The following is a 24,661-nucleotide window of genomic DNA, read 5'->3' as shown; positions in this document are numbered from 1 at the left end:
AATCTCAGCACCAGCTAATCCCTGGAAGGTGATGTTAAGCTGAGTGCTGAAGCTGAAGTTTCAGAACCCCAGGCATGGAGCACCCTACTATGAGCATTGGATAAGTACAGTCAAATAGGCTGTGTAAGACCAGCCTTCATCTGTGGAACCATTTGGCAGTAAGAAACAGCACTGCTAGTGGACTAATGAGACTCCAATTCTCTTTCCATGAGAGAGTGGTAGGCCAGTTCCACTTTTGGACTATGTAAGTAGATTATAACAATAAGTCCTTGTGATTCTTAGACATTTCAAAAGGTCTGTATATGCTGCTAAAAGCAAAGGTGGAGACTAAGTCGTTGATTTAAAATATGCAATTATGTGACCATATTTGCACCACAACTATAGCACACTTCATATTACCTACAGACTTGAGTATTTTGAGTGAGATTATCATAAAGAGTTTCTCAGAGAATATATAATTTAAAAAAAAACCATTCAATTTACAAAACAAAAAAAATTCTACAGCATCTCTAGTAGTTCATGCAGCAAGTTATTCTTACAAGAGTTAGCTCAGAAAAACATTTAACTTTCTAAAGTAAAATACATATATATATATATATATATATATATATATACACACACACACACATATAATTACATGTAGTACTATGATGCATATAATGATATTCTTTTTCTGATTTCTGTGATTATTTTAGCAAGGGGTCAGTCTGTTCTCACTTCTGATAAAAAATAAAACTGCTAAAAACTAAATGCTCAGATCTCTGTCACCTCTAATGAGAAAAATCTTCCTATTATGGATAGATTTTATCACATTTCACTGTGTGTGGGGAAATGACTTCATTGAGCATCATAGTTTTTAAAGAATAAATGGTATGGGATTCAATGATATTTTATATAACCTTAATTAACAAAGAGAGGGCTGCAAAAATGGCAAGAAATAGTAATACTGTTTAAAAATAAATCTCTGATCAGTAAAATAAGCATCAGTATATTAGCTACTCAGATAAAAGTATAAGTCAGATTTCTAACATTTACTTTCTCTTTAGCTCTGTGCTGATTATTTTCAAATGTTTGTCTCTTGCCTTCACCTCTCCCCTGAGCTTCAAATCCATATGTTCACTTGCCTGCTTGACATGTATACTTAGGTGTCTAACAGACAGCCTAAATTTAAAGTGTCAAAATGAAAGTCGATTTCTACCTCTGCCCACGGTATCCCAACCGGTTCCTTCTAACAGTCTCCTCTATGAACCTTACTTGCCCAAGCTAAAAAACTAAGACTCATCCCTCAACTTTCCAGTGGAAACGATTCAACATAAGACTATTCTCTCCATCATGCTTTCCACTTGACTGCTTCCATATGTTAACCCCGCAAAAGTTCAAACCAATTTGAATTGTTTAGCGAAGAGAAACAACAGAGTCCTCTTCTAGTATCAAGCAGAAGATTTTCTATTTTCAGTACCAGAGACAAGTTCAAAAGCACTTGATTCTATTAAGTCCCCTCAGCTAAATCAAGGCAGCACTTTAGCAAAGCTACCTGCTAGTGCTGCTATATGTATAGTGGGTATATTTGTTTCCTATGGTAACTGTAACAGATTACCCCAAACTTGGTGGCTTAAAAATAGAAGTTTATTCTTTCACAGTTCTGGGGGTCAGAAGTCTGAGGTCAGAAGTTTATTCTTTCACAGTTCTGGAGGTCAGAAGTCTGAGGTCAAGTCTTGGGCCAAAATCAAGGTGTTGGCAGGACCAGCCTCCCTGCAGATGCTCTAGGGAAGAATCCATTTCTTGCCTCTTCCAGCTTCTGATAGCTGCCAGCACTCCTTGGTTTGTGGATATATCACTCTACTCTCTGCCTTCATGGTCACACTGCCTTCCCTTTTTCTGTATCAAATCTTCCTCTGTTTGAGGGAGTTTCTCTGTGCCCTTTTATAAGGATACGTGGGCATTTAGGACCCACCTGAATAATCCAAGATAATCTCCCCGTCTCAAAATTCTGAATTTAATCACACCTGCAAAACCTTTTTTTGCCATATAAGATAAAATTCCCTTGTACAAGGGTTTAAGATATGGATATCTTTGGGGGGAGGGCATTATTAAGCCTACCACATTCATATAAGTAATTCAGGCAATGCCCTTAAACATATTGCTGATAGAATGCAGAGACCTAGGGTTGGTTTACAAATCCAGCTCCCATCATCTTTGCATATCTAGAAGTTGAAGTGATATTTTCTTCCCTAGATACTGTAGAGTATAATCCTTTTAATATGTTTTCCCAACCTGTCATCATCATTTATTATTACCTAGAACACAGTTACAAATAATCAGTTCTTATATTAATTCCTACAAATAATTATTCTTTCTGGATTATTCCAAGACTTGTCAGCTGCTTGTCACTGAAGGTATGCATATTGACAGTTTCACTCAATGAGTTAAAAATCAAATCCATTTTCTTTATCAGTGGACTGTCTCACTAAAGATCTTGTTGCTTTTCTTCTATTTTTAGAAAGGAGAATTCTACCCTAGACATGGTATCTCATACCTTTCTTTTAATGTTATTCAGGGAACCATAGTGGGTTTTTTTTGTTTGTTTTTGTTTTTTTGTGGTACGCGGGCCTCTCACTGTTGTGGCCTCTCCCATTGTGGAGCACAGGCTCTGGACGCGCAGGCTCAGCGGCCATGGCTCACGGGCCGAGCCGCTACGCGGCATGTGGGATCCTCCCCGACCGGGGCACGAAGCCGTGACCCCTGCAGCGGCAGGCGGAGTCTCAACCACTGCGCCACCGAGGGAATCCCCATAGTGATTTATTTTTATTTCTAGTCCCACTTTATGGTCAGATCTTTTAGATGTTTATTTTTGAAACAAAGCATGTTATCTCTGTAGAGAGGCTCCTTTTTTCCCCACCTAATCATTACATTTAATGTCATGGATTGAGAAGTTTCAGTGTAGTGAAAATCCCAGAATCTGTGGTGCAGAACTAGGGTTTCAGCTCTGACTGTGCCATTTTCTCAGCTCACGTTTTCTAATCTGCATAATGGAGGTGGTTACAATGAAATCTACAGAAAAATGTTGTTAAGAGAATTAAATGAAGTATGTTTTGTGAACTGTAAAATACCATTCAAGTTATAATTATGGTTGCCTTTGAGACTCTCTCATAGATGCCTTTGAAACAAGGTTTTAGTTCAAATGATCCTCTGTTCATTAATTTCTACTTTTTCATTTAACACTTACTGAGTACTTACTGTCTATTAAACAATGTTCCTGGTGCTAGAGACCCAACAGTAAATAAAAACAACTAAGTCATTGCCTTCATGGCACTTATATTCTAGTACAGATTATTAAGCTCTAAAGTCCTATCTTTAGAGACTTTTGCTAAGAAATCTGCCCTTTTAGAACTCTGTTCTATTCTGGCTTATGGAGAAGTCATACATGCACTCATTTTTCATTGATTCAGCAAATCATTGTGCATCTCCAGTGTGTCTGAATTTTCTATAGATGCATTCATAAAAATGACAGTCCCTTCCCTTGAATGGCTTAATCCCATAGAAGAAATAATAAACTGGCAATGCTACTAGAAAGAGAGAAAGAGTGTAGCATCATATAGAAGTTACTAAGAGGGAGCATCCAGCAAAGGCCAGGAAGTCTTGTCTTCCCAGAGGTGATAACATCAAAACTGTGTCTGAAGGACTAATAGGATTAGTGAGGGAGAGGTTGGACAGACATTCTGGTAGATAACTATCATGATAAATAATGTGTGAAAAATGCCAGTGGTAGTTTGATAGGGATTGCATTGAATCTGTAGATTGCTTTGGGTAGTAGAGTCATTTTCATAATGTTGATTCTTCCAATCCAAGAACATGGTATATCTCTCCATCTATCTGTATCATCTTTAATTTCTTTCATCAGTGTCTTATAATTTTCTGCATAGAGGCCTTTTGTCTCCTTAGGTAGGTTTATTTCTAGATATTTTATTCTTTTTGATGCAGTGATAAATGGGAGTGTTTTCTTGATTTCACTTTCAGATTTTTCATCATTAGTGTATAGGAATGCCAGAGATTTCTGTGCATTAATTTTGTATCCTGCTACTTTACCAAATACACTGATTAGCTCTAGTAGTTTTCTGGTAGCATCTTTAGGATTTTCTATGTATAGTATCACGTCATCTGCAAACAGTGACAGCTTTACTTCTTCTTTTCCGATTTGGATTCCTTTTATTTCCTTTTCTTCTCTGATTGCTGTGGCTAAAACTGCCAAAACTATGTTGAATAAGAGTGGTGAGAGTGGGCAACCTTGTCTTGTTCCTGATCTTAGTGGAAATACTTTCAGCTTTTCACCATTGAGGATGATGTTGGCTGTGGGTTTGTCATATATGGCCTTTATTATGTTGAGGAAAGTTCCCTCTATGCCTACATACTGCAGGGTTTTTATCATAATTCGGTGTTGAATTTTGTCAAAAGCTTTCTCTGCATCTATTGAGACGATCATATGGTTTTTCTCCTTCAATTTGTTAATATGGTGTATCACATTGATTGATTTGCGTATATTGAAGAATCCTTGCATTCCTGGAATAAACCCCACTTGATCATGGTGTATGATCCTTTTACTGTTCTGTTGGATTCTGTTTGCTAGTATTTTGTTGAGGATTTTTGCATCTATGTTCATCAGTGATATTGGCCTGTAGTTTTCTTTCTTTATGACATCCTTGTCTGGTTTTGGTATCAGGGTGATGGTGGCCTCGTAGAATGAATTTGGGAGTGTTCCTCCCTCTGCTATATTTTGGAAGAGTTTGAGAAGGATAGGTGTTAGCTCTTCTCTAAATGTTTGATAGAATTCACCTGTGAAGCCATCTGGTCCTGGGCTTTTGTTTGTTGCAAGAGTTTTAATCACAGTTTCAATTTCAGTGCTTGTGATTGGTCTGTTCATATTTTCTATTTCTTCCTGATTCAGTCTTGGCAGGTAATGCATTTCTAAGAATTTGTCCATTACTTCCAGGTTGTCCATTTTATTGGCATAGAGTTGCTTGTAGTAATCTCTCATGATCCTTTGTATTTCTGCAGTGTCAGTTGTTACTTCTCCTTTTTCATTTATAATTCTGTTGATTTGAGTCTTCTCCCTTTTTTCCTTGATGAGTCTGGCTAATGGTTTATCAATTTTGTTTATCTTCTCAAAGAACCAGCTTTTAGTTTTATTGATCTTTGCTATCGTTTCCTTTATTTCTTTTTCATTTATTTCTGATCTGATATTTATGATTTCTCTCCTTCTGCTAACTTTCACAATTTGTATGGAAACACAAAAGACCCCAAGTAGCCAAAGCAATCTTCAAAACGAAAAATGGAGCTGGAGGAATCAGGCTTCCTGACTTCAGACTATACTACAAAGCTACAGTAATCAAGACAGTATGGTACTGGCACAAAAACAGAAAGATAGATCAATGGAACAGGATAGAAAGCCCAGAGATAAACCCATGCACATATGGTCACCTTAGTTTTGATAAATGAGGCAAGAATATACAGTGGAGAAAAGACAGCCTCTTCAATAAGTGGTGCTGGGAAAATTGGACAGGTACATATAAAAGTATGAAATTAGAACACTCCCTAACACCATGCACAAAAATAAACTCAAACTGGATTAAAGACCTAAATGTAAGGCCAGACACTATCAAACTCTTAGAGGAAAACATAGGCAGAACACTCTATGACATAAATCACAGAAAGATCCTTTTTGACCCACCTCCAAGACAAATGGAAATAAAAATAAAAATAAACAAATGGGACCTAATGAAACTTCAAAGCTTTTGCACAGCAAAGGAAACCATAAAGAAGACCAAAAGACAACCCTCAGAATGGGAGAAAATATTTGCAAATGAAGCAACTGACAAATGATTAATCTCCAAGATTTACAAGCAGCACATGCAGCTCAATAACAAAAAAACAAACAACCCAATCCAAAAATGGGCAGAAGACCTAAATAGACACTTCTCCAAAGAAGATATACATATTGCCAACAAACACGTGAAAGAATGCTCAACATCATTAATCATTAGAGAAATGCAACTCAATACTACAATGAGATATCATCTCACACCGGTCAGAATGGCCATTATCAAAAAATCTAGAAACAATAAATGCTGGAGCGGGTGTGGAGAAAAGGGAACACTCTTGCACTGTTGGTGGGAATGTAAATTGATACAGCCACTATGGAGAACAGTATGGAGGTTCCTTAGAAAACTACAAATAGAACTACCATATGACCCAGCAATCCCACTACTGGGCATATACCCTGAGAAAACCATAATTCAAAGAGTCATGTACCACAATGTTCATTGCAGCTCTATTTACAATGGCCAGGACATGGAAGCAACCTAAGTGTCCATCATCGGATGAATGGATAAAGAAGATGTGGCACATATATACAATGGAATATTACTCAGCCATAAAAAGAAACGAAATTGAGATATTTGTAGTGAGGTGGATGGACCTAGAGTCTGTCATACAGAGTGAAGTAAGTCAGAAAGAGAAAACCAAATACCGTATGCTAACACATATATGTGGAATCTAAGGAAAAAAAAAGGTCATGAAGAACCTAGGGGTAAGACGGGAATAAAGACACAGACCTACTAGAGAATGGACTTGAGGATATGGGGAAGGGGAAGGGGAAGCTGTGACAAAGTGAGAGAGTGGCATGGACATATATACACTACCAAACGTAAAATAGATAGCTAGTGGGAAGCAGCCGCATAGCACAGGGAGATCAGCTCAGTGGTTTGTGACCAGCTAGAGGGGTGGGATAGGGAGGGTGGAGGGAGGGAGACACAAGAGGGAAAAGATATGGGAACATATGTATATGTGTAACTGATTCACTTTGTTATAAAGCAGAAACTAACACACCATTGTAAAGCAATTTTACTCCAATAAAGATGTTAAAATAAAAATGTATTTAGAAATAAGGTTATATTATCTCACTTGTAGAGAAGTTTATCTTTCACTCTTCCTCCTTATTTTAACTGAAAAATGTTTTAAGTAAGGTTTACTACTGCGTTATTTCTTAATGACAAAATTTGATGATTTTTTTTCACTTTCATTTTTGTACTTTTCTGCATTACATAAAATCTTGGTAACATGTATATGTTGATTTTAAAATAATAACTGAGTAATTTTTTTTTTTTTTTTTTTTTTTGCGGTACACAGACCTCTCACTGTTGTGGCCTCTCCCGTTGCGGAGCACAGGCTCTGGACGCGCAGGCTCGGTGGCCATGGCTCACGGGCCCAGCCGCTCGGCGGCATGTGGGATCTTCCTGGACCGGGGCATGAACCTGTGTCCCCTGTATCAGCAGGCAGACTCTCAACCACTGCGCCACCAGGGAAGCCCTATAACTAAGTAATTTTTAACAATAAGATAAAGTACTAGAAGCACACACACACAAAAATAGTTTATGTGGGCATTTGAACATTTGCAGGTGAGAACATTGAGGCATGGCACTGTTCAATTACAGGACATTCAAATAACATTGTCTACAAACTTGGAAGGTTTTTCCTTCCCATTCTCCGGAATAATAAAGTACTTAGTAGTCTCATTTTAAAATTATTCTTATCAGTATTTGATGCCTATTAGTTGATATGCTAAGTTAATGTCCTCTTTATGTTCTCTCTAATTGAATGGGGATTCAAAATATTCTCAACTGGCTAGGTCAGAAAGGCCTTTTTGACACTATCTTTGCTTGGTAAGCCAGGCAGGTTTTTCACTACAGAACTGTCTTTGACATATGTCTTGATACATACCTCTAAGTTACTGGCCTATCATTTCTTATAATTTCCCTTGACTAATAATAGAAACCAAAATGGAGCAGTGCTAAGAATTCTGATGGAGACTAAACAGATTCAGCTGTGGGTTTTGGCAGTGGTGCGACTAGGTCAATTCTAATGCCGTTCACTGATCAGGTGTTTTTTATTTCCAGTTTAGCTAATTCACCCTATTACTTGAAAAGCTGCTGATTAATTTTGTATCTTTGATGCTAACCATTAATTGGGCTGAATATTTATTTGGGCAAAATATTTTTGTATTTTACCCTCAATCTTACTTTTGAATACTTTAAAAAATTATTTTGAATCTTCATCTTAGACTAGACATATATTTCATGTTGCAAAAAGCCAGATATTGCTGTAAAATTGTCTATAGCAAGACCAAAGTTCTATATGAACAAAGTTTTTCTTGTGTTATGTCTGGGTTTTCTGTTCAATGGTTGCTTTCAAAGCTAAATCTCTTTTTATGATGGTGTATGGTTCTATTGCCCTTTCATGGCCTGTTTATGTTGTACTGAAGATTATCAAGAGTGTGGTGTTGGGAGAAATCTGATGGTTTTATTCCCTTCCTCACAAAGACAGCATTATCTTGTTTTTTTTTTTCTTCAATGGGAACATGGGTTAGTGATTACTCATTGATTTGCTGCCTGAGTATAAAACATGCCTTTGTTATGACTTCTGGCTTTTGTGAAGGTGTCATCTTTTGATTCAAACTTGAAGGGTTAGACTACGTTAGTTAAACTTGGCACTGAGCCCTGTAATAAATTACTAACCCCATAAGGTATTTAATAACACTGGTGGTTCTAAGACAAGAAAGACGCCCTCCCTCTTTACCTCTTTGTGGAGATGACTGTCACCCTTTATTTGAGGTATTAAGAATGGCCTTGTTTGTGTGATTTATCATAAGAAGAATTGGTTCTTATTGCTCTCTCTACTACTTCTCTATCATGAATTGACCTAACTAACACCTTTACATTTTACTGATGTAATTTGTTCCATCCAGACATCCCCTGAAATCACAATGATTAGGTTTCTTTTTTGACTCAGTGCATTCTGGGATTTAAAATTCCCCTCTTATTGACAAAATGCACCAAGAACTATGGTGCCAGAGCAGAGAGCGCTTATCACAACAGAAAAGAACAACAATGCAGAACATGTGGATTGGACAGACGGAGAGCTACAGTATCCTATAGACAGTGCCAGCATTTGAAGGAAACAAAATCTTCAGTGACAATCATCTGATGAAGAGCTACCACTGAAAGACTATTTCTACAGTGATGTCACCAAGATGGTGGAGTAAGAGATCCCAGCTTCTGTCCCCTGACAAAGATCAACAATTAGACATTGGACAATTAGACACAAACAAAAACACTTCTGGGAGAGCTCTGGAGTTCACTAAAGGAACTTCAGCAAAACAGTGGAACAAAAAACCTGAGAATAGCCACACAACAAGGGAAAGAAAAATAGTATCGTTTTTGTCTGTATAATCCCATCTCCCCAGCCAGCACTTCTCAGCAACAAGAGGGAACTCCCCAACTAGAAAGAGCTTCCCTCACAGGGAAAGGAAGATGAAGAGAGTTAGCTAGGAACAAGGAAGAAAAGCAGGAGCTATCAATATCATCTATGCAGTGGAAACTACTGTAGTTCCTAGTGACCAACCCTTCAGACAGCCCCAGCACTTTACTACTGAAGAAGCCAAGGGCCAGCACAGTTGCTGGAGACCCCCTGCAGATTTCCCCAGGTTTTTGCCTCACAGATATTCACACTTGCTGATGTCAGTCACCTGAGTTCTTCTCTGCTCTCTCCTCCTCCACCTCAACCCCTGCTAGAGTCCAGGATTCACACTGGCAGCCACCCCAGATCTTGCAGCTGCCTGAGTGTAAGATGACAGCCTAGATTGGGCAGCCGACCTCCATTGCTGTGTACACCAGGTGGCAATCCTGTAGCCACAGAATTGCATGGTGATAGCTAAGGCCCCCATCGCTGCTTTTGGGTCTGGATTCAGCCTTATCTCCAGTCACTGGCCTGCACCACTGGGCTCACCTGCAACTAGTCCCCCAGCCATCCAACTGCACGCCCCTGGCTGGCCCACGCTCACCAGCCTCCACTACAGTGCACACTCTTATGTGGAGAATGTGTTGCCACAGTTGGTTCAACATATGAAAATCAATTAGTGTGATGTACCATATTAGTGGAATGAAAGACAAAAATCATATGATCATCTCAACAGATGCAGAAAAAGCATTTAATAAAATTCATATTCATGGTAAAAACTCTCAACAAGTCTGGGTATAGAAGAAATATACCTCAACATAATAAAGGCTATATATGACAAACCCACAGCTAACATCCTACTCAACGGTGAAAGCTTGAAAGATATTCCTGTCTGATCAAGAACAAGACAAGGATGCCCACGCTTACCACTGTTATTCAACATAGTATTAGAAGTCCTACACAGAGCAATCAGGCCAAAAAATTAAAAATTTAAAATAAAAGAAAATGGTATCCAAATTGTAAAGGAAGTAGTAAAATTGTCCATTTTCTGATGATATAATCTTGTATATAGAAAATTCTAAAGACTCCACAAACTGTTAGAACTAATCAACAAATTCAGTAAAGATTCAGGATACAAAATCAACATACAAAAATGAATTGCATTTCTATACACTAACAATGAATTATCTGAAAAAGAAATATAGAAAACAATTCCATTGCTTCTAAAACATAAAGAAAAACCCACTTAGGAATAAATTTAACCAAAGAAGTGAAAGGTCTATACACCGAAAAATATAAGACACTGATGAACAAATTGAAGAAGACACAAATAAATGGAAAGATAGCCCATGTTCGTGAATTGGAAGAGTTAATATTGTTAAAATGTTTCAACTTCCCAAAGTCATCTATAGATTCAATGCAATCCCTATCAAAATTCCAACAGCATTTTTCACAGAAATAGAAAAGACAATCCTAAAATTCAAATGGAACCCCAAAGGACCCCAAATAGCCAAAGCAATCTTGAGAAAGAACAAAGCTGGAAGCATCATACTTCCTGATTTCAAACTGTATTGCAAAGTTTAGTAATCAACACAGTATGGCACAGACATACAGACAAATAGAACCGAATCAAGAGCCCAGAAATAAACTCACACATATATGGTAAACTAATATTGAATATTTGACAAGGGAGCATAGAATACTAAATGGGGAAAGAATAGTCTCTTTAACACCAATAAATGGTGTTGGGAAAAATGGCTAAAACACATGTAAAAGAATGAAATGGGATCCTTATCTAACACCACTCACAAAAATTAACTTGAAATGATTAAGGACTTAAACATAAGACCTGAAACTGTAAAACACCTAGAAGAAAACAGGAGAAAAGCTCCTTGACATCAGTCTTGGCAATGATTTTTTGGATATGACACCAAAGCACAGGAAAAAAAAGCAAAAATAGACAAATGGGACTACATCAAAGCTTCTGCATAGCCTATGAAACAATAAACAAAATGAAAAGTCAAACTACAGCATGGGAGAAAATATTTGCAAACCATATATCTGATAAGAGGCTAATATACAAATTATATAAGAAACTCACAAAACTCAATAACACACAAAGAAACAATCAGATTAAAAAATGGGCAGATGACTTGAATAGACATTTTTTGTTTTGTTTTGTTTTGTTTTTTTGTGGTACGCAGGCCTCTCACTGTTGTGGCCTCTCCCGTGGCAGAGCACAGGCTCCGGATGCGCAGGCTCAGCGGCCATGGCTCACGGGCCCAGCCGCTCCACGGCATGTGGGATCTTCCCAGACCGGGGCATGAACCCATGTCCCCTGCATCGGCAGGTGGACTCTCAACCACTGTGCCACCAGGGAAGCCCCCTTGAATAGACATTTTTCCAATGAAGACATATAAATGCCCAACAAGTATATGAAAAAGTGCTCAAAATCACTAATCACCAGGGAAATGCAAATCAAAACAATGAGTTATCACCTCACAACTGTTAGAATAGCTGTTATCAAAAAGGCAAGAGATAACAAATACTGGTGAGAACTTGGAGAAAAAAGAAATCTGGTGCACTGTTGGTGGGAATGTAAATTGGTATAGCCATTATGGGAAATAGTATGGAGGTTGGAACTATCCAACAATATCCTATGATCCAGCAATCCAACTTATGATATATATATGAAGGAGATGACATAATCATCTCAAAGTGATATTGGTGCTACAATGTTCGTTGCAGTATTATTCACAATAACCAAGATATGGAAACAACCTAAGTGTCTATCAATGGATGAATAGACAAAGATGCAATATATGCACACACAAAATGGAATATTATTCAGCCATAAAAAGAAGGAAATCTTGCCATTTGGGACAAATGGATAGACCTTGAGGTCACTGTGCTAGGTGAAATAAACCAGACAGAGAAATACAAATACTGCATGTTACCACTTATATGTGGAATTTTTTTTTAAGTCTAGTATATAAAAACAGAGAAGAGAATGGTGATTGTCAGTGGCTGGGAGCAGGGGGTAGGGAGAATGGGGAGATATTGGTCAAAGGGTATAAACTTTCGGTTATAAGATTAATAAGTTCCAAGGATCTAATGTACCATATGGTTCCTATAGTTAATGATACTGTATTGTATACTTGAAGGTTACTATAAGAGTAGAGACTTAATGTTCTCACTGTAACAACAACAAATTGGTAATTATGTGAGGTGAGGATGTATTAACCAGCTTTATTGTGGTTAAACATTTCACAATGTGTATGTATATCAAATCATCACATTGTACAACTTAAACTTACAGAATGTCATGTCAATTTTATCTCAATAAAGCTGGGGAAAAAGAAGAAAATAAATGATTAGCTAACTCCCTGACAGTGTAAACGTACGTTTTAAAATTTTTCACAAAATGTTTGCAATAGTCCTTAGATGAAAACATTAGTAAAGCCTGGAATTGTATTAATAGTCTATAAGAAAAAAAGGCTGTATTTTCACCAACTAAAGTTCAGCACAGTGCCATGTAACAGGGGCACTGAGTTAGCAGTTATGCCATAGTAGGATGAAATGGAACAAGAGCAATGTAGAATGTGTAGAAGTGGGTCCAAAGTATTGATATTTGGATATTGATAAGGACAATACTTTTAACCCCACCAGTGAATGGTTATCATCTGTTCCTCCCTGAGGAAAAACTAGAAATTTATATCAGATGTCATCACATATTACTTAGTTTTCTCTGTATGGGTGTGTTAGTTTCCATTGGATTCTGTAACACATTACAGTAAGTCCCCTACATATGAAAGTTCCATTCCGAGAGCATGTTCATAAGTCCAATTTGTTCATAAGTCCAACCAGGTTAGCCTAGGTACCCAACTAACACAATCAGCTAAATAGTACTGTACTGTAATAGGTTTATAATACTTTTCACAAAAGTAACACATAAAAAAACAAACACAAAAAATAAAGAAAACATTTTAATCTTACAGTACAGTACCTTGAAAAGTACAATAGTACCAGCTACATCGCTGCTGCTTTTATGCTTGCTTCCGGACATCCTGGGCTTGAAACAAAGATACAGTACTACTGTACTCTATACAGTACTGTACAGTAAAGTACACAAAAGCACAACCACTTGTAGAAGATGCATGCATGTGACAATGACTCCAGACATGTGAACTAACTTACGTGACTGGATATGCGAATGCACATTTGCATCTTTGAAAGGTTCGCAAGTTGAAGGTTCATATGTTGGGCACCTACTGTACTACAAACTTGGTGGCTTAAGACAACATACATTTATTATTTAATAGTTCTGGAGGTCAGAAGTCAGGGGCTGAATTACTTCTGGGAGTTCTAGTGGAGACTCCATTTCCTTGTCTTTTTCGGGTTCTAGAGGCTGCCCACCTAATCCAACCTCTGCTTCTGTCTCCCTGTCTGATTCTGACCCTCCTGGGTCCCTCTCATAAGGACACGTGTGATCACATTGGGTACGCTTAAACAATGCAGGACAATCTCCCAATTTCAAGATCCTTAACTTAATCACATCTGCCAAGTGTCTTTTACCACGTAAGGTAATATATCCACAGGTTCCAAGGATTAAGACTTAGATATCTTTGAGAGGCCATCATTCACCCTACCACAGTGGGGTGAACTCTCAACAATATTTTTTCACAGACTGACGGTTAGTTAAGAATAGTCAATAAATCCTTCTTGTCATCCTTATAGTCCAATGTGGCTCTAGCTTACTCAGATTCACTTGGGGTGTTCAGGATTCAAATCTAAGTAAACAACATCCTACACAAAATTGTTTTAGTGAGATTTATTTTTATCTAAAGCTTATGTGTGCTATATAGTACACAATATATTCCTTCATTCAAGTCATTGGTATAAATTTTGAACTGACAAGAATATACCATTTTCTAGTCAAATAAAGATCTCCTTCCTTAAGCATTAAACAGTATCTGTTAGATAAGTTATTAATTCATTTAATAATTCATGAATTGTTTTACTGTTTTATCCTAAATAACATGAAGGAAAAATAGTCTAACCCTTTACTGAAATCAATAGGTTCTAAGTCAATGACACTTTCCTGAATTAGCAGTCAATCATCATCTTAAAATGATATGAAATCAATATGGCTTCACTGTGCTTGGTGAGTGCATATTGGTTCCTAGTGATCACCACATTCTTTTCTAAAGGTTCACAAGCCTTCTATTTAAAAATCCAATCCGAAATGCTGACAAAAACTAAAATTCAATTGTTCGGTTCACACCTTCTGGCAGGAACAAGTATCCCTTTAAAAACTGGAATAGCATACTAACACAACATTGTAAAGCAACTATACTCCAATAAAAATTAATTTAAAAATTGGAATAGCATATGCAAGTCTTGAGTTTTAGGGTACCTCTCTGTCCTGCCATGGACCTATAGCTTCTTCTTACTCTGCATAGTTAGAATAACTATTTTTGTCATTTCTTTCTCTCTCTAAAGCTTACCTCATTCACTTCACTTATGCTTTAGGCTTCTTGATGCTTTTCTTATATTCTGGTCATTCTTTTACATTCATCTTTCATTATATGTCTCTCTTTATATCTTTTGTAAAAGCCTTTTATGAACCTGGACTTAGAGTTAAATACCTATGCAACCACATTATTTTCCTTAGATGTCTTTCCTTTTGCCTTTTTCATTGAACTTTTCAAAACTTTTGTATAATCTAAATTACAGAATTACATTTATAGAACTTTCCACCCTTCATCATCTATTTTCCCTTTCAGAATCTCAAGGAAGCATTTTAACAATTGACTTTTAAAGTCTAGGGCACGTGAATAACTGAGCCCAGTGTTCCTTTTCTTTGGTATTAGGCATTTATTGTTACATTAATAATCAGTTTTTCCTTTTTAGTTAAAATCAAGTCCAGGATGAATTTGCCTACATTTAATCTCTTACTTTCTCAGTAATAAAATAGTCAGGCAACTCAAAAATTTATCAGATGTCTTCCTTTTAGCCAAGTTAGACTTCCAATAGATTCCAAGAGAGTTAAAGTCTCCTGAAACACCAATATATATCTTTATAATCTGCCATGAGGAAGCATATTTTGTCTGTTGAGCAAGCCTGTGAAACGTCACACAATATTATTTCAATTTAGTTCTCTTTCTATATCATCCAGCTGCCCTCTGCCATGCTTACAAACTCAAGTTCATAAATTTGCATACAGTTGATATATTTTTCTTCTGGGAGGAGCTTCTCCCCACCTCTTCTTTTTGATTGATTTCTACTTGCCATATTCTTGTCTAGAATCTATTAACATCATGCTTAATGATGCCTAAAATTTTGTTTACCTCCTTGACAACATTTTGGGTTCAACTTACTACTCATTTTTTGTGGACTAATTATGTGTTAATATAAGGCTCAAGTATCTTTCAAAATCAGTTTCCATGATGTTTTCACATGATAATACCTTCACAATAACTTTTAAAAAAGAGAGGGCTTCACTGGTGGCGCAGTGGTTGAGAGTCTGCCTGCCGATGCAGGGGACACGGGTTCATGCCCCGGTCTGGGAAGATCCCGCATGCCACGGAGAGGCTGGGCCCGTGAGCCATGGCTGCTGAGCCTGCGTGTCTGGAGCCTGTGCTCCGCAACGGGAGAGGCCACAACAGTGAGAGGCCCATGTACTGCAAAAAAAAAAAAAAGAGGTACCACTGCATAAAGCTGATGTTAAATAGAATCTATACCCCAAAGCTTACCAATGAGAAATAAACACATTCTGACACATTTGCACAGTGGAATATTATGGCTATACAAAATACAAGTATGTGGATGATGTTGATAAAAGGAATTAACTACAGCCTTCTATATGGAAAATGTTACAAGAAAGAAGATTACCACACTGATTCCAACTATGTGAAAATGAGTACAGATATATTAACAGCAATTAGATGATTTGAAGAATGTTAATAGTTGGTGTTTAGTCTTCAAGAACAGTTTGGGGTATGTTCAAGGAATCAGAATTTTTAAATTGCAACTAAGTAATCAAGTCCATATCATATTTTTATTTATACAATGAGACAACTATCCAATTGAAGTCTACTCCAGTGTCATCATTAGCTGAGCCAGTTGTAACAGATGAATCACTGAAATACTTGTTAACTGTTCTGGGACCAGAGGAAAGGAAAAAAATAATTCATTTGCTGTTTTTAGTTATATATCTATCTCCAGAAGAGCAAAGAATTTAATTGGAAGGTTTATGAACTCCTAGTTTTCTCAATGAAACCAAACTCAAAACTAACCTGCATCAGACTCATCTGGTATTTTTGTAAAAAAAATGGACATTCCTGATCCTTATCTGGCCTAATCCAATCACAGATCCTGGCTCTTAGAGTCTGGGACTCTGCCTTTGTTGACAAGCACCTGAGCTGATTTATAAGCATTCTAAATTTTAAGAACTCAAGCATTATCATGAAAGATTTCAAGGAAACCATGAATCCCCAAATCCTGAGTGTATGATAATTTTTCTTGGCTGTTAGATTTTTAATGGGTTCATGATTCCTGAAATCTGTATGGAGCCAGAAGAACTTTGAGATGCCTCTCTCCCAAGCATACTTTTCCACAGTAGATGTGGATAAATTTTGGATGGCCCAGAGATTAAAAAATGAACCCCCATCTACAACTTTCTCTTGAAGTGCTACAGTTTTCAAGGTATATTTGACAAATAATCCTTTACAATCTTTTTCCACTTTTTGTCTCAAGATTTATGGTGGAATGAGCTATCTGAAAGACCTATTTGCTATGCAAACTGATCAAGTTCGAATTTGATTGGACATTAACAGAACTAATTTTCTACAATGATAAGCCCTAGTGTTTAATAATGTAGGATGCTTACAGTCTTTACAGCAGATCTAAAGATGACATTTTTCATGTCACCCAGAAAAATCATATAAACCCAATGTAGAAATTAGATAGTAACTTGTGTCAAGAATGGCAATTCTTAGATGGCAGATCTCTTTAGCACAATGAGATCTATGGCAATGAAAATGATCAAGTTTTGTTCCAAGTTACATTGAGATTAAGGACTTCAAACTTGATAATGATGCTGCATTGAATAGCTTTGTGGGGAGAAGGTGAGAGCATTTTGCATTTGGAAGCCAGAGAATAGAATGTGGTATTGAAAAATGGAGCTACAATATTTTACAGCTCTTACCATCAAGAAATAGAAACTATTTTTCCACTTTTTGGATCTGAGTAGTCTCATGACTTGCTTTGACCAATAGACTGTAACCAATTCTGGTGTCTGTACCACGGCTTCCATATTTGCCTCTTGGAATACTCCACTCCCACATAAAGAAATAGGCTAAGCTACTGAGAGAGAGATCACATGGAGAGAGACCCAGTCAACAGCAAGGCCCAAGACATGTGAATAAGATCCTATTAGATCCTCTATCCATGACAGAGAGAGAATATGACTAGAGTCGCATGAATGACTTCAGGCAAGACCCCAGAAGAACTATCTAGTTGATCCCAGCCAACACAAAGAATTTTGAGAAATACTAAATCATTGTTATTTTAAGTCACTAAATATTGGAGTGTTTTATTACATATCAATAATGCATGTTGCAATATTATTTCATTATGTCATTTCATTAAAGAAGTAGGAATAAAGACATAGAGATTTTACTAAAGAAGTAGAAATAAAGACATAAAAAGGACTAGAATATATTTCGAAGACAATATCTTATTGTAATAGACAAGAACATATGATGCCCAAACCTCCTTCAAGAAAGGACTTGCTGCCCAGCTGTGGGAATGCAGTTGGCAGACAGCATCCAACTGTCAGCTCCTTTAGGGTTTTACCTCAGCTACTGAGAAATGCCTCTCCCAAGGTCATGCCTTTTTTAGGGCAGCCCACATTCAGTGACTTAGTGAAGTGGCAATACAAAGTCCCAGTAATTTCAGTCCAAAAGGTAAAATGCTCACGGGCTATTCTTGCTCAAGAGCTCCCCACTGGGTTGGCCAAGTCTTTTAAATAAGTTTGTGAGAATGTTTGTACTAGGAACAGTTTCTTTGTGGTCATAGACTATGATGGCAAGCATTAGCTCATACTTGGCCAGCTTCTAGGTTCACTCCAGTGAGGATTTCCTCATTATGTTCCCTCAAGATTTCTACTACCAGGTGTGATGGGGAAGTGATGAGCAATTTCTCTACTTATTTGTCAATGACTGCCATGTTCTTGTCAGTTAGGGAAAGAAGGAAGTTTTCACCATTTACCTGGCCCCACTGGAAGTTTTAACTTTGTTACTCAAAGTACAGGGGAGATTTGATAACAAGCCAGACCCTGTCTTGAGACTTGTATTGATTTGTTTAAAAAATGAGATTAGTTTTATTATAATAATGTCAAACTATATATTTTTTCAAACTATATATTTTTTCATTTAATGTTTTTCAACATCACATAATCTTCATAATGACTCATCAGGATGTGTGTATTATTCTCAAATTAAAAAAAAAAAGCACTGAAGCTTAATTACTCAATGTCATGCAAGTAGTTAATGATATGGGGAAGATTTGAACCCAGTTTTGTCTGACTCTTGAGCCCATGTTCTATCTGCAAGTTCACTGTCTCTTATAGGGCTAAGCATGACTTAAATAGGAGTACAATATGACTAAAGAAAGGGCATGGCTCAAAGGCCTACTGTGGATAATTCTCCTCGGCGTTATTAATAAAGAGAGAGATAAAGACAGAGACAGAAAGAGAGTATGGCAGAAAGGAAAGAAAGAAAGAGAGAAAAAGAGAGAGAAAGGCAGGAAGGAAGGAAGGAAGGAAGGGAGGGAGGGAGGGAGAAGGAAAGAGTTGGAAGGGGAGAGAAGTGGCCACAACAGGAAAGACCTAGTAGAAGCCTATGAAGTCATGAAAAAGATGGAGAGAATGAATGTGAGAATCGTAACACTCTGCTATGTAAGAATTTAGATCCACCCCCTGAAACTCAAAGTGTTTAATTTTAGGACAAATAAGAAGTACCACTTTACACAATGTTAAGTGAGTTTAAAGAACTCATTATCCCATTGAAATAGTAAAAATAACAAGAGATACAAGAAACACTTAAATAATTTCATGATCACCAGATCCTTAATGATTTGGTGAAAGAACTCAGAAGATTTGAGGTTGGGGGTGGAAAAAGAACCCCATAAGCCTCGGTTCCCACAGCCCTTTCCTGATCCTCTGCCAAAGGCAGTGTTCTGGGTGGACTGGCCCTTACCCTGCCCCAGTTTAGCATTTCTTATATTCACTTGCTTGCTTCTGGGAGAAGGAACATGCTGCTCTGGCAAAATCTGTCCTGACAGGGCTTCAGAGTCAATTTCCAAACACTGAAAATAACCTCCCTTTTTTCCTCCCTTAAAGATAGGGCTTATCCCTTTGTCTCAAGGTCACTTGCATGGTGTCGTGTGGGGTAGCGGTGGTCCAAGAGCAGCTGAGCCCCTCCCTCGACTCCCAGAGCAGTTTTCCTGAAAGCCTAAAGCCTCCTACTTGAGTTTAACTCCTAGATTTCTTGAGTACAAACCTCATCTCTGCCCCTAAATTGTGCCTGTGGTGAAGAGGGTTAAATTGTTCCTTCTTATTCCGTATCACTAGTAGTTCGATAGATTTTTGTTCTCTCTTCATCTCCTGCCCCTCCCCTCTAGGGCTGATGGCTTGAGTTTAAGTCTCTCTTGAAGAAACGGCCATGCTTCATTTAATCCTGCGGCAGCCAGACTGTTGTGGATGTCATTCTTCTGATGAGACATTAAATCAAGGTAAACATTAATACCCTAGGCTGGAGCATCTATGAAGAGAAGAAAAATGTGGCTTCACCTCACAGAAACACTACAGTCAATTCAGGCCCTCGACTTTGCCCCCAGACCCCACCCTCAGAGTTAAGTATAAAATGTTCCCTCTGGAATATATTAGAAGCCATATTTAATTTGGTGGGAAAAATATTTTCACAAATCTTGCCTGAATACAAATGCTTCTGACAAAAATAAATAAAATTATGCATCAAAACAGAGTGCTTACACTTTCAACAAACACTGATATAATCTAGATTCTTGCATAACCTGGGTACGATGAAATGAGATGCAGACTATATGGGTAATCATGCAATCAAGTTAAATCGCCCAAAAAGAGCAAAACTGGTTTGCAAAAAAACCAAAAAGATACTAGCTCTGAATTGTCATTTCAGAATTTTTTCCTCTAAATGTTTCAGTTTTTCATATTTCATTCTAATGCACTTGGAATTTTGATGTTAGTTAAGAATACAGTTTATTTTTAAACTAATTTTACCAGCATTATTCATTAGGAAAAAATTTTATACTGATATAAATCATATATGTTGGCCTGTGTCTAGGCTGTTTTGCCCACTGATTCCTATACCAGTACCATACTTGTGGTTTATTGTATGTTTTAATATCTAGAGCCCAAGTCTCTTTATTTTTATAAAATTCATTGCTCTTTTTATAAAATTCATTGCTTTCTCACACCTTTATTCTTCCACTAAATAAGTCCTTTCTTAAAATGTTTCTCATTCAACATTTGTGAACAACTCCATTTATATTAGTCAAGACTCTGGTTGTCAGGGACAAAAGCTCAAATTAAGTCATAAGGGAGGAGCACTGTATGCAAGAATAAAATCCAAATTGATCACAATTCTATATGTAAAATCTGAAACTAGAAAGTGTCTAGGGAAAAAAATTAGAAAAATATTTTCATGGCCTTGGGTTTAGCAAAAATTTTTTAGATAGGACACTAGAAACATAACCCATGAAATAAAACAATTGGTAAATTGAACTTCTTCAAAATTAAAAACTTTTGTTTTTTGAAAAAACTGCAAAGAAAATGAAAAGACAAGTCACAGACTAGGAATAAATATTTTCAAAACATAAATTTGATGAAGGACTTATATTCAGAATCTATATCTCATAATATAATAATAAGAAAACAAACACAATTAAAAATGGGCAAAAGATTTGATCAGGTACTTCACTAAAGATGTGGATGGAAAATCAGCATATGAAAAGATGCTTGATTTTGATTTGAAATCAAGTTGCTCCTCACATAGACAGGTGTAGCACCGCTAGGGTTATTTATTTAATCATGATTCTGTAGAACAATTCCAGGAGGCCAATTTATTCATAATAAATACGGGAAAAATATTTTTTAAAAGATGCTTAACATCATTTTTCACTGAAACTATAATGAGATACCACTGCATACCTATTAGAATTGCTCAAATTGAAAAAGAAAAGAAAATATGAAATGCTGGTGAGAAAGAGGAGCAATGGAAATTTTCATTGCCGGTTGTAATGAAAAATGGTACAGCAACTTTGGAATAATTTGGAAGATTCTTGTAACATCAGAAATATATTTACCATACAACTCAGCAATCCTATGTTTAGGTATATTTACCTAAGAGAAATAAAAACATGTGTCCATACAAAAACCTGTATGCAATTATTTATTGTGACTTTCTTCATATTCACCAAAAGCTGGAAACAGTCCACATGCTCATGAACCCGAGAATAAACAAAACTGTGATATACCCATACAATGAAATACTACTAAGCAATAAAAAGGAACAAACTACTGAAACTTTTGATACTCAGAAGGCTACATACTTTATGATTCCACTTTATGTGAGAGTCTGGAAAAGACAAAGCTAGAGGGGTAGAAAAACAGATCAGTGTTTGCCAAGGGGCAGGGTGGAAGAAGGAGATTGACTTCATAGGGGTATGATGAAACTTTCTGGGGTGACAGCAATAGTCTGTATTTTGATTGTGGTGGTGATTATACAATCTTTATACATTGATCAAAATTCATGGAACTACTCATCTAAACAGGGTGAATATTTTTTGAATTTTATTTTATTTTTTTTATACAGCAGTTCTTATTAGTTATCCATTTTATACATATTAGTGTATATATGTCAATCCCAATCTCCCAATTCATCCCACCACCATCACCACCCCACCACTTCCCCCCTTGGTGTCCATACATTTATTCTCTACATCTGTGTCTCTATTTCTGCCCTAAACAGGGTGAATTTTACGGCATGTAAATTATGCCCCAATAAACCTGTCCTAAAAGGGGCAGAGGAATTTCTAATCTCATATATTTAAGATATCTGGGTGTTTTCTGGTTTCAGGCATATTTGGGGCTGGGTACTTAAGCAGAGTCCTTTGTCCTTCCTTACTCCATGTTGGTTTACTCTTTCCAAGTGGTGGGGCCCACCATTTGCTTCCATCTTACAATGATCTTTACAACTCAAACTCAGAATGAATTCCTCTCCTCCTATAACAATAGAAATTCTCCTCAAAAGGTACTAATTGGCCCTACTTAGGTCTCATACCCACTTCTGGTCAATCAATATCTGGGCCCTGGGAAATGAGATATTCTGATTGGCCACCTTGAATCATTTGCCCACCCCTGGGTGGCAGGAAAGACGGCCACATCAGATTTGCTTGAATGTGGTAAAGGAGCAGTTTCCAACAGAAAGGGGAGCCAGGCAGACACAATAACAGATGTTCTGACACCCTCGCTCGTGATTACCGCATACCAGTAATCTGTCTGCTGCTCTTGTTGCTCAACAATACTCAGCCAGGCTTCCCTCCCTCAAGCTGTGTTCCAAGGAATCTGTACAGCATGTTTTCCAGATTTTCATCTTGTAGTTTTAAGCTTTCACTTACAATACATCATCTGCTATGGATACTTCTCTTAATTTCTCCCTTTTTCTGCATGAGCCCAACCCAGTGTCCTCAGGTTGGAATGGCTGTTCCATGCTGAGAGACTGACTTTAAGGTAGAATGCATATCCACCTTCCAGGTGGTGATCTGACCTTCCACTTTGATGACAGCAGTCCTAGGAAGTAACACTGCTGCCATACTTGCCTGGTTCTCATTGACTCACTCAGCAATTGCCCTGCTACAGAGCAAGAGAGAAGACCAACAGGTGAGCTGGACTGACTTGCATAATTAATCTCACCATGCAAGCCCAACACAGGTACAGTGCTCTCATGGCTCTCTTTCAACTGCAGAGATGATTATACTGTCTGGATTTTTTTAGCCCCCCTCAGGAAGAAAACAGTTACATTTTGAAAAAAACCCTTAAGGACTGTTTAGTACAAAAGTCTGATTTTACAAATGAGAAAACAGAAACCCCGAAACAGAAACCTCTTGCACAAGAGATTGGACTAGAATCTGGACCTCCTTATCTTCTGACCTGTGCCCCTGCCACTAATTTTTGATGCTTTTCTTTTTCTAATATTTCCCTCTGATTAATGATTTGCCTCTGAACATTTCTACCACAAATGAATGTGAATGTTTTGAGATGCAAAGCAGTCAAGGTTGCCACTCATTTAGTAATAGATGGTGATATTAGTGTGTTATCCTGGGAGGATGTAGAGTTTAATAAGCTTTGAAGTCAGAAAGGCTTGAATTTGAGTCCTGGTTATAAAAGTTATTATTTAGGTGACATTGGCAACTTACTCAGCTTTTTCTCACCTATAAAATGCGAATAATAGTATCTCCCTTAGAGAGTACTGTGTAGAATAAGACTTTTAAAACATTTAGCATAACATGTAGTATAGAGTCCTTACCTAGCAAAATTAGCTATCTTCTCAGGTTTTCTCATTGGTCTATGCTTCTGCCCTAGTCAAGAGATAAGGTTAGAAGGGAAGGAAAAACAAAAAGTTTTCAGTGGACCTAATAGAATTAAAGGGTTGATTTCATGTAATGTTGTTTTAAGAAAATATTGATCTCATAAAAATACTCCATATCACTGTGATGGATGTTGAAACGGGGGAGAATGATAGCTTTAGGGCAAGAAGAGCAACTTTTGATATTTTGCTAGGTAATAGTGAAGTTTAACATTTTGGTCTCTTACAACTCTGGGATTACACAGAAAGAAGGTCAGCTCAGGATTTGGGCAGCTAAAGGACAGGATAGGACGGGAAAGACTAGCCAAAATGGCACAGAAGTGTAAAGCACATATAGAGTTAGTCTTGGTTAAGCCAAGAAAAAGGAAATGGGAAGGCACCTTGGGTTCAGGCAGGCAAAGTGTCAAGTCTAGGAGGTCAGCTGGACAGTTGATTATAGGTCAATGAAATGAAGGGTACTTGCAAGAACAAGTAGCAAGAATCAGAAAATTAATTGAGGATCTGAGTTTCACTATATAGAGCTGGGACAATATGACAGTGGATTATATATGTGAATTACTAACAATGACCCTGGGTTCTAAGAAATGAAATCACTACTGCCACTAAGAATCCCACACATGTGGTGCCCAGGATCAGGACTGAGGCCAGATTAGTGTAAAGTCTACAGACAGGATAGAGGGGGA

Source organism: Leucopleurus acutus, assembly GCF_964270905.1.
Source record: "Leucopleurus acutus genome assembly, chromosome: 5".
NCBI classification, from domain to species: Eukaryota; Metazoa; Chordata; class Mammalia; order Artiodactyla; family Delphinidae; genus Leucopleurus; species Leucopleurus acutus.
This window is presented reverse-complemented; position numbering follows the sequence as displayed.